Raw genomic sequence first — 17761 nt, 5'->3', positions numbered from 1 at the left:
CACCATGACATGGTAGTCTTTCAGTTCTGTAAAGTATGCATGTATAATATTGTAGAATACTGTTGTTTTTTGAACAATACTATAACAATACTTCTGTAGAACCCTGGTATGTGTGAAAGGGAATGAGGACTCAAGAGATATTTGACTTTTGGCAAAGCTTGGTGCTCTCATTTTTTTCACTGTGCTTTTGAGTGCACTTTCAAAAACTCAACACAAACAAACCAACTCAACTGAAAAGGGGCGGTCACTAGATTGTGACTTTCACTCATTCAAGTTCAAGGTTCAAGTTCAGGCTCTGTGCGTGTATGTGGGTGTGTTTGTGTGTTGCCGTTCTCTCTGGTTATAGCAGTTATTAAAACCACAAAGAAACACTTGTAAGTAGACTGGGACTAAATGCCCCAGCCCTCTGTCCATTGTGTCAATCTGCAGAACAAAAGAGAGTCAGGGGATTGCAACAGTGGGCCCCCACACAAAGCCTGCTCATACGGCTGTCTACTAGACCGGATCTGGTGCTTCTTTTTTTAGTGAGGTCAGTCAGTGGGCTGGTGACATTCGAAAAATTAGGAACAAACCTCCGACAATAGCCAGCCAGCCCCAGAAACTGTCTCACCCCCTTTTTGGTCTTGGGCCTCAGGCAGGCCACAATCACTGCTGTCTTATCAATTTGGGGATGCACCTGCCCATGGCCCGAAGTAGAAGCCCAGATACCGTACTTCCAACTGTCCAATTGCACACTTCTTTGGATTTGCTGTGAGTCCCACCCATCTCAAGTATCTCAGGACAGCTCTCAGATATTGCAAATGCCGCTGCCAATCATTACTATAAATGATAATGTCATCTAAGTAAGCAACGGCATATGCGTTGTGCGGGCATAGTATTATGTCCATGAAATGTTGAAACATCACTGGGGCATGTGGGTATGTGACCGTAGAAAAGGCAGGAGACACTGCTTGCATTACGACAGGAGATTTATTGTCTCAAAATCATACCATAAACACTCAATAAACCACCAGCTATGACCCTCCTCACGGAGGTGTTTCAGCCAAAACAAAAAAAACCTCAATCAGGCAAGAGGATCCCTTTATAGCAAATGGTTTAAACCAATATAAACACAAAGGGGAAACAAAAATTACATACATAAGCATTTTAGTGTTAAATGTCCATTCATGTGTTTAAATCATTTTAATATCAATATTACTCAAAAACAAACACAAAATTTATATTAACTAACACATTTTCATATACCATATTCAAAGTAAATATAATGAACCAATAATGAATGATGACCCACCCCCCCCCCCCCCCCCCCCCCCTGTTCACACACATTAAGTAGACTAAGCCTACACTACCCATAATCCTCTTAGGGTAGTATAAAATGGGGAACAGGAAGGCCGCGTATCTCTTAAACCCCACCCCCGGAACCATGCTGCAGCCATGAGCCCAGAGAACAAAAGGTGAGAGAATGAATCCATCAAAATGCTAAATAAAGTTAATTAAGAAAACTCTTTTGGTGTCTTGTCTCTACTCTAATGTGCACCTTAGACCAGGGAAAGTAACCAAAATATTTTCAAACCACAAAACAAAATGAAAAACACAAATGTATACAAATAATATAACAAACAAACAAAACTGATTTGAGACAGCTTATGACATTGTCACAGGGCTCCAAAGAAACCAAATGGAAGGGTGACAAATTGGTATAACCCAAACAGAGTGGAAAAGGCCATTTTTTTGGTATGTTGGAGTCAAGGGAATCTGCCAATATCCCTTGGTTACCCAGTGCTGAGTAAAAGCGAGTTCATCAATGCATGGCATTGGGTATGCGTCAAATTTATACACCACGTTGACTTTTCTCCACACAAAAATGGACCGACCTATCGGCCTTGGGCACCAAGACTACCAGATTGCTCCAACCACTGTGGGACTCCTTGACTGCTCCCATGCCGATTATAACCTTGAGTTCTCCAGAACAATTTTTTTTTTTGTTTGGGTAAAATATAGGGGCAGCTGAGTATAGCCATGCCTGGAGGAGTCTTAATCTGGTGTTCTATGAGGTCCGTGCAACCAGGTAAAGGCAAAACATGTCAAAGAATTCCACTTGCACCCTAGCAACTTGTGCTCTCTGGGACAGTTAGAAGTGGTCTCCACAGGTCTCACACCTTTTAGGCTTACCTCAGGTCCCAGCTTCTCCCTCTCAGGAACCACCATCGCGAAAATCCTGACAGGATTTCTTGAGCTACTGTGTGAAGACATGCTCGAAGAACTCTACAAAGTCCTCCTTACATATTTGTGAGAGTTAGAGCTGCAGCTAGAGGTGTGGCTGATTGCAGTAGCATCCGGAGCACCCATCTGTTCTTGGCCTGCTCCTGGGCGATTGTCTTGCTGTCATGTTGTTCATGATGCAGGCTGAGGAGTACCTGATGTTCTGTGACAAGGGACTTAACAAACTCGCTAAGCAGAGAAGTTTCCATGATGGCGACTCCTCCCGGGTTTTGGCACCACTGAAGAACCCTGGCGTGTAGGGGAGGGAAAGAGGACTTGGGAGACCAGTGACTATTCACAAAGCTTTTGCTCGCATTTATTTTTATACTGCGCTTTTCAGCACACTTTCAAAAACTCAACATAAACAAACCAATTCATCTGAAAAGGGGCCATCACTAGCTTGCAGTTTTCGCCCCATTCAAGTTCAAGGTTCAAGTTCATGCTTTGTGTCTGTGTGTGTGTGTTTTGCCAGCTATTCAACTCTCTCTTTGGTTACAGCAGTTACTGAAAGCACGAAGAAACGAAAATAGATTGGAGGTAATAGGACACAGGTGAGAATCATCATGCATTATCTGCTGGTACAACCCACCTCCTCTCTGTCCACAGCTGACGCTTGACCACAGCCATGTTACCACAACTGTACATCGAAAAAGTAGGAATATAGTTACCAATTTCATACATACAAAGAACATATTTTCAGACTTTACAGTGTCCAATTGTTTTTTTTTTTGTTTTTTTTTTTACAGTATTCAGCAGTATACGCAGTACTACAGTAAGGAGAGTAGATTTTTTTTTTTTTACTTATTCTCGTTTTTCAATGTCCAGATGATTGAAGCCACAGCGAAGTGGCTCACCTTTGGCTGGACTCTCAGCACTTCCTCCCTCATCGTCAGACAGTGATTGACAATGTGGTCACCAAAAGTAGCCTGAATCTCTTCAGAGATTGCTTTCCTATAGGTTGTTGTCTTATTCCTTCTCTTGCTCATCCCTCCTCCTCAGTCCTCCTCTGACTCTCACTCTTCTCGCTCTACCTCTCTCTGCAAAGTTGACATCCATTGTCTCTCCAAAACAGGAGAGTTCAACTTTGGCCCTTTTATTGTTAAAGCCATAGTTTCTAATTGAAACACTACAGGTGTTTGCTCATGAAACTGGTGGTTTGAGTGTAGAATTGAATGGCAGTGTTTTCCATGTGAACACAAATATTTTTAACAATAAAGATTGTGCCAAATGTAGAGTATTGTATGTAGCATTTTGTCAAAAGGGTGGTTTAGAACTGCAAAATGAGTGAGAAGCATTGTGCGTTTTTGTCTAGAATTAGTATAGGATAAGGCACATGCATTTCAGTTTTTGGTCATTGTGTCTCAAGTTCCAGTGTTAGTGTATAAAGAATTGAGAAACACTGTAAATAGATAATATTCTCATGAAATCCATACATAAATGTGCTTTACAAAACTTTGGTAGAATATCATTGAGGAGAAGGTCTGTTATGAAAATATAAAAGAACACACACTATTCTGTTTACTGTCTTCCAGTAACAATATGAAATGACAGTTGATCAAATGTGTCATACTTATCAGCAAATGGGAGCATGATTCTGTTTTTAATAATAATAATAATAATAATAATAATAATAATAATAATAATTACCTTTTGTCATTAATATTTTGTTGACTTTGGGACTTATGTTGTGCCTTTATGAGAATCCTTAAAGGTTCTATGTAAAATCCTATAACACCATGTACAATACAGTCTCAAGAAAAAAATAAACCTTCCTTAGGAAACTAAGGAAGCTAATCATTAATGGTAAAAAAACAAAAACAAAACAAAAACAAACAAACAAAAAACCTTGAAGGAAACATCAAGGTTATATCAATGTTAGTGTGATTGGTGAGATGAGTGTTACACTCACCAGTGTGGAGCCTAGTCAACACTGCTGCTTCTTAGAGTGGTATGAATAGTATTAGGGGAACAGTTAGCAGGAAAAAAGGCTAGGAATTTTCTTAAAAGTCTTTTTCTAAACAGACACAGCAGGCAGAATAAAATGAATGCTGGAAAGTGTTTGTAAATGCACATGTATGGCACCTCTTTTTACTATTTGAACTGATTTAAAGGAAAAACGCAGTCATGTTATTGTTAATTAAAATGTTATTTGATGATTTCATTAAATAATTTGAGTAATTAGCAAAGATGAACAATCAATAACAGTTGCTAAACTGGCAAGGGTTTTCGGACAGTCATTTGGAATGATTGGGATTCATTAAATATTTGTAAGAGATGATATCCAAACTAATTCTGAGGAATACCTGGATTTTGGAACAAAGTAATCGCACTATATATATATATATATATACAGTACTGTGCAAAAGTCTTAGGCACATGCAAAGAAATGCTGTAGAGCAAAGATGCCATCAAAAATAATGAAATTACATTTAAAAAATACTATAAAGTAAACAGTTTTATAAGGAAATTAGCAGTTTTATAAGGAAATTAGCTGGTAGGTTTTTCTGAGCATCTTGTAGAACCAACCGCAGTTCTAGAGACTTTGACTGTTGCACTTGCCTCTTATTTTTGCATACAAAACCCACCAGCCTTCATTATGTTTTTTGTCTGAAAAGTGGTCTCTTATGTAATATGCTGCTTTCTTTAGTGACATACAAACATTTTTCTGTAACATTTAATTTTGTGCTGGAAAACTAGTGTTAAGAATTGTGAATTCTTAACAGAATTCAGGTTTGGCCTAGTCCTCCTGGCAAATAGTCTTCAATTCCCCAAGGTTATGAGGGTCCTATTGATGGACTTAAAATTATGGAATTTCAAAATCCTCCATAAATAATGAATGGGATTAAAAAGTCAGGAGATTGGCTAGGTCATGTAAGGCATTCTTGAGTTATTGACTATATGCTTAGGGTTATAGTCTGTTGAAACATCCATCTTCTCCCCAGATTCAGTTTCTTGGCTGATGAGATTAAATTCTCTTCTACTATGTACTGGTACATCATTCCATTCACATTTCATGTAATGCCCCTGTACCATTTGCAGAAAAACAGCCCCATATCATGATGCTCCCACCTGTGTAATTCACTGTGTGTATGGTGTTCTTGGGATCATACTCACAATCCTTCTTTCTCCAAGAAAGCTGAATTATTGTTAAAGAGTTCTATTTTTGTATTGTCTTGACAGAATATATGGTTTCAAAACAGTTCTGATTTGTGCTTTTAGAAGTGCTTTTAGACATGCATCTCTGTGCTTCCTGTGCTCACTGTGATACATTACAGAGAATTTGATAAGTAAAAGCACCTAAAATTACTTATTGATAGTCATAATGACAAAGATCGATTTTCTGCAAATGTTGACAGTAAAATGGGCTCCAGCTTACTATGGTAACACTGGGAGCTCCTCTACCATAATGTACGGATGGCATCTTTGAACTATGGAATATTTCATAATTACAGCCACCCAAATTCAATCAAATATTGATAACAAAAATGGTTTGAATAAAGTTTGGGAACAGGACTGGATCTGCTTTACCCTATTATAATTACAGCTATAACCTAAAGAACATTATATAGTAGAGCCTGAAACATGGTATATCAAATAAAGCTAAGTTCAATTATGTAATAGTTGTGTATTATAACATTTGAATATTTGACCCAGTGGCCCAAAAAAAGAAAAAAAAAAACTTCTACCACACAATTGTCAATTTGTTGAAATAATATTCAACTTCAGATATCCTTATTAGACACACACTTTATTACATTGAACAATCTACTTTATCAACATATAATATTTAATAGATTATGCATCCACTATGCATTAATGCAATTTTAAAGTATAAATAATGCACATATTAGAGTTACATTAAAAATGTATCAAATACGTATCTGTGTTTTGTTCCTACATGACCCTTTTTGCTTTCCATAGCACCATGTCGGCGATAGATTGGATATCTCAAAGCTTATCAAATATCACTTCACATTTTAATAAAACAAAATCTTGAATCTGACAATCTGCTAAATCCATTAATTCCCTAACTATTTCTTGCATGCTGCTGTAAGCTGCAAGTTTTAATTATTTAGCCACACCCATAGCTACTTAGGAAACTGGAAGAACTTCAAAATGAAAGGCAAAGTGGGAAATGAAAAATAAATGTCTAGCAGTCAGCTCCAGTGATCGTTTGCATTTCCAGTGATCGTTGGCATTAACAGCATGCCCATGCTGAAAAGGGAATCACATACTTTCACTTTGCAGTTGACTTTGATTTTATTTATCTATTTTATATTTTAATTTGCATTTTGTTAGGTATGTAACCTAACGTGAAAAAGAAAAGAGAAATTCATATATATACAGTACATATATATATATATATATATATATATATATATATATATATATATACTGTATATACAGTCAGGTGCGGAAGTATATGGAGAATGGCAGAGTTTTTGTGATTTTGCCTTTATACACCACCACAATGGATTTGAAATAAAACAATCTGTCAGCAGTCACCAATATCATCAATAAACACCAATGAGCCCATTCCACTGGCAGCCGTATATGCCCATGCCATAACACTTCCACTACCATGTTTGACACATGATGTGGTATACTTTGGATCATGAGCTACTCCTTTCTTTCGCCATACTTTTCTCTTCCCATCATTCTGGTACGAGTTAATCTTGGTTTCATCAGTCCAGAGAATCTTATTCCAGAACATGGGAGACTTCTTTAGATGTTTTCTGGCAAAGTCTAATCTGGCTTTCCTGTTCTTGAATGTTACCAGTGATTTTGCACCTTGTTGTAAACCCTCTGTATTTACATTCATGAAGGCGTCTCTTGATTGTAGATTTTGACAATGATACACCTACCTTCTCCAGAGCATTCTTGACTGTTGATGTTGTGAAGGGGTTTTTCTTCACCAAGGAAAGGATTCTGCGATCCACCGCTTTAGTTGTCTTTCGTGGTCTTCCAGGCCTTTTGATGTTGTTGAGCTCACCAGTGCTTTCTTTCTTTTTAAGAATGTACCCAACTGTTGATTTGGCCACACCTAAGGTTTTTGCTATCTCTCTTATAGATTTATGTTGTTTTTTCAGCCTAATGATGGCCTCCTTCACTTGCATTGAGATCTTCTTGGACTTCATATTGGTAGCTCCAGTCGAACAGCTGCCATGTATATATATAGTCATGTCCGGAAGTATTCGTATATTATATATATATGGAGTTTTGCATTTTAGTTTTCATGTATTACTTTTAATTTTTTTTTTTTTGGTACAAAAACACACCATGTTCCTAAGATTTAACCTAGACTTCGATTTGGATTTAGTCATCTGTCACATCAACAATTGTATTTGCCATGCTGTTTGCAGAGAACATTAGCTATGCTAACCAAATGTAGTTTATGTTTATTCTTTAAATGCTTGGTTTATTCCAGAGTGCAGTTTCAGGCTGCTGTATTTAGACAAGGTGATTTAAAGGAAAGCAGGTTTTTCAATTGGGAAGTAACACCCAGCATATCCCTGCTTGACTTACCAAGCCTGATTCTCTGTGTTTGATATTCTGGGGTTTTTTTTTGGTTGTTGTTGTTTTTGTCTACATTATACTGTTTTCTGATTGCCTAATTATCTGCCTGTCTTTTGACCCTGAATTTTCTACAACTGCATCCGTCTCCATGGCCTGACAGTAACACACTGAGCAATCAGGAAAAAAAAAAACACTCTTTCTCTGTGTTGGCTGGGATATATTGGTATAAATCACAGATTAGAAGCAATAATTCCACCAGTGATGTGAATAGGCTAAAAGTGAATAATAATAATAATAATAATAATAATAATAATAATAATAATAATAATAATAATAATACTCTAGGAAGTGAGGGTGAGAAGAATAAAATGACTACACTTTTATTTATGATATATAACTACCACAATTTTGATTTTGGTTGAATTTACAAAGGATTTATAGGACACAGGCACGGTTTAGGGCACTAAACCAACTTCAATATTTCAGGGCCCCTTTCGCTGATTGGTGGAAAAAAGGAACAATTAAGCACTGCATACATTAACAACGTGGAACCACCCATGGCCAACTCAAGCTGTCATGCTTTTCTCCATCTATCTGCCCCAATTATTCTCCAAATCATGCCTAAACAACCGCCCCCTACCCCCCAGCCACCCCCTGTTTTTGGCTGCAGTGATGCAGATGGTGGAGACAGGAGAAGCAGACAGGGATGGGGTGCAGTTTTTTTTTTTTTTTTTTGCAGGAGTAGGCTGGAGTTCTCTCTGTTCTGTTCTCTTCTCTTTCTGGCTGACTAGATTTGAATCCATGATCTTCAATCACTGATTCATCATAAGCTGCTCCTCAGATTGGTTCCATGCTGAGACAGAGAGAGAGACAATATACACTACTTTATTGAACCATCTTCCCCTTTACATTGATTTGTCATGTTAAATAATTGTAAAACAATAAATAACAGGAAAAAAAATTATTCTGGTTTTAACTAAAAGGGCTCTACCATTTCTATTTCTTCAACAATTAAAATATTTGTCTAAATGGAGAGAAGTTGAGAGAGAGACAGAGAGACAGAGAGACAGAGAGAGACAGAGAGCAAACATGAGCAAAAGACAGAAATGTACACACTAAGCAAGAGTTCAAGAACAAGATACAGAAAGAGAGACAGGAGAGAATTCTCAGGTCTTTTCATAAATGTGTGACTCACGTGGTAGCACACACAAGCACACAAACATCCACCTACACACACACGCATACTTTTGGAATTACAAAAAAGGGTAAACCACAACAAATACATTTCCACCTACACATGAGAGAAATAGATGACATTTCCAAGACATAACAGTTCAAAGTTTGCACTATGCTAACATCTGAAATGGTGCGTAGAGGTCATGATGTGACATAACAGCAAAAGAGACTTAAGAAAGAATGAAAAAAGAAAGATAAATCAAGTGCTGCTGAGCTAATGCAAACTCTAAGGTATGACCTATGCTGCAACACTCAAATCCAACCAGAGCAGTAGTAAATATATTCTGACTTGGTAATAATAATAATAATAATAATAATAATAATAATAATAATAAAAAAGCAATCAAATTCCCAGCAGTCGAGCACTTCTGGCAGGGATAAAAATGAAACTGACACTCTGGAACTACACAAGCCTACTATACTTTTCTGGGCAACATCAGTAAACACAGAGGAAGCAAAGGTATTAGGTTCATCCCATAGCTATAGCATAGATGAGAGAACTCCACAGTGGAGCTTAGCTCAGCAAGACACCAGCATTGTGTATCACAGACAACAACTCCCTCTTCCATAAACACACCTTCTCCCCCATTCTCTGCCACTATAAACACTAGGTAAAAGGAAACAAATTGTGAAATTTGGCTAATGATAAATGTTTATTCTTCATGCAATTAAAAAAGCCATGAGAGTGTGCACAATAGGTAGTCTATAAGGTTGGTAACCCAGACACATCCCATGTTTCTCTCTGCAGAATTCTGCTTTTGACTTAACCATAGAGTCTGTTCTAATTTGGAAATGTGATATGAGAAAAAAGGGGGGCTGTCTTGGTACAAATATACTCACAGCACTTTTGTGTGCATCAGGCTGAATTTAAAGTTAAGTCAGTGCATTGAAATAATCAATGAACTGTTCCCATGTGGCATAAAATTTGTGAACCTTCTCTTTCAATGAAAACTTAATTTTTTCCAACTGGAGAAAGTGCATAACATCCCTCATCAGAGCGGAATGAGTGGATGTTTTTTTTCCCCTTTCCAAATAAGTAAAATCAGTCTTCTTGCTAAGAGTGTGACAAATGCAATCATATTATATTCTTTGTTTGACAACACTAGGTTTTCATTCTTGACATCAAAGATAGTTAGGATTGGATCTGGATCAAGTGGCCTTCCTATTATGTGTGACAGTGACTGAAAAACTGAAAGCCAATAACTACAAATGACAGGGCCAGAGGGGCTGTAGTTTGTCCACATCGATCACAGGATGGATCTACTGATGGAAACATCTTAGAAAGCTTCAATTTGGAAAGGTGAAGTCTATGTAATATCTTAAACTGCAAAAGTCCATGACTAACACACACTGAAAAAGAGTGAACTCATTCTGCGCCCCATCCCACTGCATGTCCATGATATTTATTCCAAGGTCTTCCTGCCATGCATCCCTTAGGTGTTCTAGTGCGGCCCGCCTTCATACTGAGAAAGTTTATTATATATGCTAGATACAACTCCTTTAGTAAATGGTTTAGGTAGAAACAATAAGTCCATTGGTGAACTTGGCGGTTTATGAGGGAAAGATAAAAAATTCTTTTTGACAAAACTATGCACCTGCAAATACTTTAAAAAAAGTAACTTTAGGTAGATTAAACTTCTGTTTCAACTGTTGAAATGACAGAAAGCTTTCATTAATGGACAGATCTTTGAATGAACAAATACTTTTCCCCCTTCCAAATATGAAATAATGGCATGCCTGATTAGCAGTCAACGGGCCAAGAATTGAACATGCATGCCATTTGAAAAACCACAGGATTTATTAATCAAGATGAGAGAGTGGTAGATATGGCTGAAAAAATTATCCTGGCCAAAAGGAGGGGGAACATATAATTTTCTATAGAAGATCATCAGTCAGACCTCTCTGAAGCCCAAATGAGAGAGCTCTTATATTACATGACCATATTATAGTATATGACCAGGAATAAAGCTGGATGTGAGGTAGTCCCATACCTCCCTGTGGCTTAGGTCTTTGTACGTAAGTCTTCTTAATTCTGAGGGTCATACCATTCCACATAAACTGAGTTACACTCAACAAATTTTGTAAAGAAAGCCTTGCCAATAAAAACTGGAATGCATTGAAAAAGAAATAAAAATTTTGGTAATATATTAATTTTCACAATATTAATACAGCCTGTAAGAGAGATAGGTAGACTGGATCATTTTTAAAAATTTTGCAAAGTATTATCAAACAGTTTAAAAAAAAAAATTCATTAAATAATGCAGAGAAATGTTTTGTAATAGTGACCCCTAGGTATCTAAAAGAGTCTGATACTTTGAAAGGAAGGGAGATGAATGTTTAATGGTCAGTTATAGGTCTAACTGGAAACAACACACTCTTAGAGAAATTAATTTTATATCCTGAAATTTTCCCAAATCCCTCTAAAATTGACATGATGACTGGCAGAGGTTTCTATGTTTTTTAAGCTAAATTACAGGTTGCTAATTTCTCTAAGATAGCTGCTAAAGCTAACGCGCTAAAGGACGGTAATTAGCATTAACCACCAAGTTCGCGTTAGCTTAGCAACCAACAGGGTAGCATTAACTTGCATTAGCAAATAAACTGAAATTATATTCTTTGTGACAGAGGCAAAATATATATTACCTTAAATAACAGACTTCTGAATGTCACATCCTGTGAATACTCTTAATGTTCACTGGGCCCAGACTCTTTTAAATGTGTATATATACTGGCAATAAACTAAATTATGAATGTAAACAAAACAAAACCCCCGTTGTAAAACTACCTTGCCACTTCACTCTACTCTTTTCTCACAGGTGACAACGGACTGCTTGAACCACACACAGTCTTGGTGATCAGTGGAGAAATGTAGAGAGCACCCAGTGAAAGTGACTGAGACCCACGTGCGAGTCTGCGCCTCCTGTGTAGCCAGAGGAGCTCATGGACATACCCGGTAGTCTGGAGCGCTATCTGGTGAATGATCTCCAATGAGACCAGAGGAGCTCAGTCACTGGTTAACCCAACTCACCATTCTGCCAAGTGAATGAGTAACACTTCAATGTGTGACTTACACACAGTTTACAAAAGTAGTGCACTTTCAACACTCAGAAATGATAATGGAAAGAAAAAAACACATTTTGGTTTAAAGTATATTGAAGAAATGCCAGAGCAACACGTAACGCATCTACTCCGAAAGGTCCCTAATTGCATCGCCCCTACTTTCATCTCACATGCACTCTACCTCCCACAAGTCCCGTCCCCAACCAATCACATTTCTTGCAAAACAAAAATGGTACTTTGTAAACCAATTAGGCTAAAAAAACTTATTACACTCAGATGAAGTTAGGGTGAGACTCAAGTCATGTTTTGAATACATGTAAATATGCATTAATCCATGTAAAATTAGAAAAAATGTATATGTGTAATAAAAGAAACGAATACTAAAAGGTGTATGAATTTTAATGTATCTTTTAAGGCTAAAGGGGCCACATCCTCCCCCTTCTGGAAGGTCCACATGTCCCCATGAAACTGACTATAATTACCTGTGTTAATACGATTAAGCAACAGTGTTATGTGTCAGATTATAAGGTAAGTGCTTCCTGATTTCTTACTGATAAGAAATATGAATCATCATACCTCTGTGTACTATTGTTAATAGTCCATCTGTTGAATTCCCAGGCTTATCATAACCGAGGCGAATGACAGGCTTTACTTCTCTTCTTGCTCTGGACTCACAGATAGGCTCCACTTCCTCATCCGAGGTACTAGAAGTAAGGATGTCGCCACCTTCTATTTCTGTGTCCACCACAGGTTCCTGGACGGGCAGTAGATGATCCTCTGTCTCTTCCTGAACTAACTCCTCTCAGGTTTCCTCCTCAGCTACTTCTGGGACAAGGAATTCATCACCAGGGTCAGTATCACTCTGGATATGTGAGGTATCATTGGGCTCAAATGATGTCTCCAATGACCTTGTATGATGAAAGGTAAGGTGCTCTAAAGGATACAAATCCCCTTCTTCAGAGTCAGAACTCTACTCCCTGTGAACATCACTTGGCTCACTTTGTGAATGACTGTTCTTTTGACTCTTCCAACTTTGTAGCTTTGTGTGCTCGAGTCATTGGTCTCCGGTTCTTTGGTGCTTTCTGAGCACTGATAACAATGTGCAGATGAATCTTTCGGGTTGTGCATCTGGTGGGTGGTACGGGGATGTTCTGGATTTTTCGGACACCAAGCATTCCGAGCAATTTTGATGATTTGACTTTCAAACTCACTTCCCTGGTTGGAAAGAATTCAAGTTGGTAACCCATAATGCACAAAAAATTCTTAAACAGGACTTTTGCAACTGTCAAGGCATTTTGATCTGTGGTTGTGAAAGCCTGCGCATATCCGATGAAGTGATTGGTTATGATTAACACATTGGTGATTCCTTTAGAATCAGGATCAGTAGACAAAAAGTCTATGCACATCAGATCTAGGGGACCTGTATTTGTGATTTGTTGCAGCGGTGCAGCTATCTAGAGCACTGTCTTACGAGCAACACATCTACCACAGTTCTATATGTACTGAGTGATGTCAAAGACCATTCAGGGCCAATAAAATCTGTCCTGGGTTCCATTTCAAAATGACCTATGTCATTGAGCATGGCTTTTACAACCATAGGCCTGTACTTAGCGGGCAGTATTAACTGATACCCTTCTTTTCTAGTTCTCTGAACGAGACGGAATAGAAGTCCTTTCTTCAACTGAGCCTTAGAACTCTCCCTTTGAAGTATCACAATTTCTGGGTCTTGTGTTTTAAGCTCTGAAATTGGTTTTCCAGCCTCTACTTGCTGAAGTACTATACATTGAAGTCTTAAGTCATCAAGGCGGCTAACTATCTATGGCCAGTAGCGTTAAGTATCACAGTTGTTGACACATACATGAGAGGATTGTTGTCTGCCCTCACTGTAAATTTGGCACTATATGGATAATCGTGAAATTTAATCATGATGGACCTTTTCAAGGCAAGAAATTCCAGCTGATGAATTGGGTAGTTACAATCAGACTGACTTAATTTTTTGACTGGTGAAAGCAACAGGACAGAGGCCTTCCAGGTATTCTTGGTTGAGTACCGCTCCCAAACCATCAAGATTCGCATCGATATGTAAGATGTAAGGTTTAGTTTGGTCGGCAAAGGCTAACACAGGGGCATTAGTGAGACAATGTATGATTTTGTTGAAAGAATCATCACAGGCTTCATCCCATCGATCAGCAAAAGATTCTGACTCCTTGGAGAACTGCTGTTTTTCTTTTGAGCAGGTGCCTAGCCTTTGGTCTACTCAGTCAAGGGTCCGACAATGGTGGCGTAATTTGCAATGAAGTGAAGGTAGTATCCACAGAATCCATGAAACAACTGTAGAGACTTGAGATCTGTCGGCTTTTTCCTGTCAAGGACTGCCTTCACTTCTGGGTCTGTAGCAATGCCAGCAGCAGAAACAATATGGCCCACATATTTTAGTTGTGGATAACAAAACACTTATCAAGCAAGATTTTAAGGCCACACTTCTCCAGCCAATCCAGTACCCTTAGAAGACGTTCTTCATGTTCTTCAAGTTCTTCAAGTTCTTCAAGTGTTTTTCCAAACATTATTTGATAAGCACTTGTAACAGGTTCATATCTCCCATTGCAGCTTCCATCAAACGTTGAAACGTCGCAGGGGCCCCTGTAATCCCCTGTGGCATCCACTCAAATTGATTGAAACCCAGCGGGCAAATGAACGCCCTCATCAATGTGCGGCATGGTGTACATGGTGAAATGGCTCAGAATCACTGAGCCTTATATGGTGTTCTACACCATAACAGGAGTCAAAATTTTACACTTTCAACTCAAATCGAATCAAAACATGCCAACAGACTACTTATTCACTCGGAAGAATCAAACTCTCCACACAACTAATCAATTCTTCCCTCAATAATCACATTTCAAATAAAGAATCGAGTTTGGTAATCAATTTGTTCACTCGAATGTATCATGTTATTAACATGTTATTAGTTACAATGACTATATTAATAATATTGTGCAGTCTAACATGAAATTATATACTTTGGTGTAGGACAAACTCAGCTATATAACTACAAAAGGTAAGATTAAGATGTGGGATACACGTGTTGCACATGTCATGCAATAGCTTAAGGATTAAAGCTTTGAGTCTAAACAAGTAAGATTGCTCCTACATATAACACTCTGACTGTAATAAGCACTCATGATAAGGGAAATTGTAATGCTACAGCATACAAAGACATTCTATACAACTGTGTGCTTCCAACTTTGTGGAAACAGTTAGGGGAAAAAAACATTTGGGTGTGATGGTCAGGAGTTCACACACTTTTGGCTATATAGTGTATCTTTAAGAAATTCTGTAAGACTATATTATGTGGTTAAATTTTTGTTACGCTTTTTTTGGTATTTTCTGTTCCACAGACAATTGAGTCATCCAAACATTGTTCGTCTGATGGCTGCAGCAAGACCTCAAAACATTTACCTTCGTCAAGGTACTTATGTCTGATGTTTGTTAACTTAAAGAAAAGGGAAAACACCATGAAACAGTATATATTATTCTTATCCTGAGGTGAGAACAAATCACTTCTGTAGTTTAAGGTGCTTTAGTGGCAAGAGAAACAATGTAACATACCACCTTCACATGTGCCCCTAATGTGCTGGTGTTTGTAACTATGCATTTCTTAAGCTTTCTTTTAAAATGTTTTGGAAACTTTCTGAAGGCTTCTAATTGGGCTAACCTTAAACGTATGAGTAAAAAATAACTGTAGTTCTGTGTTTCTAACAATTTGCTACTAAGCTGTTTCAAACAGATTAAAGAAGCCCAATTAAATAACTGATTTATGTCCTAATAAACTGGTTGTATTCCTTATTTTATTGTCTACAGGCTTTTAGGCTACAACAGGATAAGCTCCAGTAAGGAAGTTTTCAGGTCATTTTTAAATCATTGAAATAACAGACACTCGTATTAAATATGCCAAGTGTAATAAATTGTGAATAGTGTTGGTAAACTCAGAATGAATAATTTGGTGTATTGTTTCATCAATCCCCAATTGGGACCTTCATGTAGCCAATTAAACAAAAAAAATTACTAACATTCACAACATTCACTTTTTTCTATCTCTGAATATTGTGTTTTAGCTTGATATGGATGATAAGCACTTCATGGCTTTGGATGTCTGTGGAATCTATTCGCTCTAAGAATATAACACATCAGGATCTATAATCAGAATGCAAAAATGTATACAATTGAGATTTTTTAAAAACTTCCAGAAAGGCTTTCCTCGCTGATTGGAGCATGGAAAATACCAGGGATATGGTACTGCTGACTCAAGGGAGCAGGTGTTCTGCCCATACTGTGGGACCAGGTGGAGAAACCTTTTTGTACATGATACCTGAATGTCTAATTGACTTTGAGGTGTCCACAAAAACTCTGACATGTGGTCCCTAGGTGCTACATACCTGGAACTGTTCACAGAGTTATTACCTTGGGAAGCGAAAAACCAGAGAGAACTCTGCCATTTGATGTCCAAACGCACCCCCCACATGCTTTAACAAGCTGAGTGAAAGATATCAATTCCTTTCAGGATTTCTTCATTATGATTCAAGCCAGCACACACAGTCGGCTGGTCTTGTAGTTACCTGAAGACATCTAAATGGCCCTGATTTCAGTAGATGATTTGGCTATGCTTGGTAATACAAGGCGTTTATCAAGAATATCAAGAATTGTCAAGTCTGAAACAACTTTCATCATAACTTTTTTTTTTTTTTAATAATTTGGCTCCTAGAAACACATCTAAGATGAAAGAGGAAGCAGTAATGCTATAACTGATTTTTTTTTTTAACAACCCAGTGCAGTACTTGCCATACATGCTTACCTGATACTCGCTGGTACAGCCTTGAAACTATAACAAATGTAGCTATGTTGCCAACCTTTCAGGCAGAAATGAAACATGAATAGCCACGGACACATTGTAGAGTAGTTGCATAAAGCCATTGTTTAATCCCAAAACAAATTTTGTCTCTTTGTGTTACAGCAGAATGTCAGTACATATGAGCAATCAATAATGTTTAAAAAGAAAGGTAGTTTTTTTGTTGTTGTTGTTGTTTTGCTTCAATTTCACTATTGTTACAAGAGTACTTGTAACATTAATGTTTATAGCAATGCTTGTAAACATTGACAATATAATGGTACACCACAAACCTTTGATTACCAGTTACCTGCCACAAATAAAAAATGCATTTAAAGTAAAATCAATTATTTTGTTTATTGTACAAACCAATGCCCCTGAATGATTCTTATCTCTGGCCAACTGTTCATAGATGTGATTCGCCTCAGAAACTGTGGATGCTCTGGGGCATTTATTTTTTTCAATTGCATTGGCAAATTCTTCCATCAGTAAGAGACAGGAATTCATCACCCCTTCTGCTGTACTTCTTCTGTATTGAGTCATAATGAAGGAGCATTTCTTTTGCTATGTCTCTGAAATAATGAGTTGCTACTAGAGATGGCTGCTCGCACTCACAAGCCAGCCCTTCAGCGTAATTCAGCAGATGTTCATCCGCATGACAGAGCATGTTAACAGAACCTAAAACAAACATTGCAATATGAATTTTATGTAACTTTAATGTCTGTAAGCTCTATGAACAGTATTTTGACTGTCTGTAAATATGAGTACAATTCATGGACAGTTACATGTGGGGTATGCTGG

The sequence above is a fragment of the Pangasianodon hypophthalmus genome, chromosome 20, assembly GCF_027358585.1.
Source record: "Pangasianodon hypophthalmus isolate fPanHyp1 chromosome 20, fPanHyp1.pri, whole genome shotgun sequence".
NCBI lineage: Eukaryota > Metazoa > Chordata > Actinopteri > Siluriformes > Pangasiidae > Pangasianodon > Pangasianodon hypophthalmus.
This window is presented reverse-complemented; position numbering follows the sequence as displayed.